Source organism: Bactrocera latifrons, unplaced genomic scaffold (assembly GCF_001853355.1).
Source record: "Bactrocera latifrons isolate USDA-ARS-PBARC rearing strain unplaced genomic scaffold, ASM185335v1 scaffold_17, whole genome shotgun sequence".
NCBI lineage: Eukaryota > Metazoa > Arthropoda > Insecta > Diptera > Tephritidae > Bactrocera > Bactrocera latifrons.
The window spans coordinates 2,456,268-2,457,499 of NW_017535185.1; positions in this window are offsets into that span (position 1 = coordinate 2,456,268).

The following is a 1,232-nucleotide window of genomic DNA, read 5'->3' on the forward strand; positions in this document are numbered from 1 at the left end:
ATTATATTTTGTATTTATTACATATTTTAATGCATTTGCTTTATGCTTTGTTGCATGTAGGGCGCTGCAATGCGATATTTGTTTTTGTTTTTTTGTTTGCAAAATTAATATATTTGTATTTAAGTTTCACTTTAGTTTTCCAATAATTTCTACCAAAACTAGTCTGGTGTCGGCTGACTAGATATGTACAATGAAAGTATTTCTAATAAAATTACCGCTTTGCCAACCGTTTTGCTTAGAAGCACCGTTATGTGGCATATGTATGTAAAACGTAAACTCAGTTGTAGAGGCGAAAAAGCGCGCTTAAGCGCAAATTATGAAGCAAATAGACATGTTTTCTATATGCTCACTTACACATACTCATATGTATATAAACCTATGTGTGCTTTTGTGAAATACAGTTGGTAAAGCTTTATTTTTGTATTTAATTATTTTAGTTGCTTGAAAATTTTGTTCTTTGTAGAGTTCCATTTAAATATATATGTATTGTATATAAACACACACACATGTGGATTTAAGTGCGCGCGGGTGTGTAATGTGCTACGCGTGCTGTTTGAGATCAAATACTACGTTTAAGCATCTTTTGAAATTCTCCAAATTATTTATTGTGCTTTTATATGGTAATTACATAATGGTTATGCAAGTGGCAATGCAAAACGAAAAGATATTCCAAATCGGTTAATATTGGTAGTGTCCACAACATTAAATACATTAGGGTGGGTCGAAAAACACTTGAGTGTTTATTTTTTCACTTGGCACTTTCAAAAACCGGTGTCTGGAAATCGCTATGTAAATCTCTCCAAGTATTAGGGTGCTTCAGAAAAAAAAAATAGAATATTTCTTTTTTCACTTGGTGCGCTTCAGCTTTACATTTTTTTTTATTAAAAGAGAGAAAAAATTTTTCGTAGAGCAGTAAATTCCACCATTTTTGAAATTTAAATGATCAATGCTAAGGTGTTAAGAAATTCATAACAAAAAATAAATTTTCCTTTCTTTGATGAAATTTTTTTTTATAAAATTGATTTTTTTCTGCATAATTTTTTATATAAATACTCTTTTAAGGATACTTTTATTCACGAATAATTTTTTTTTCTGCATAACTTTCTTTTTAATTAATTTGCCTCTTTTTGACGAACAATTTTTTATTTTTATAAAACTAAATATTTTCGCGAATAATTTTTTTTGCATATTTTTTATAATTAATAATTTTAAGGATCATTCTATTTCCGAAT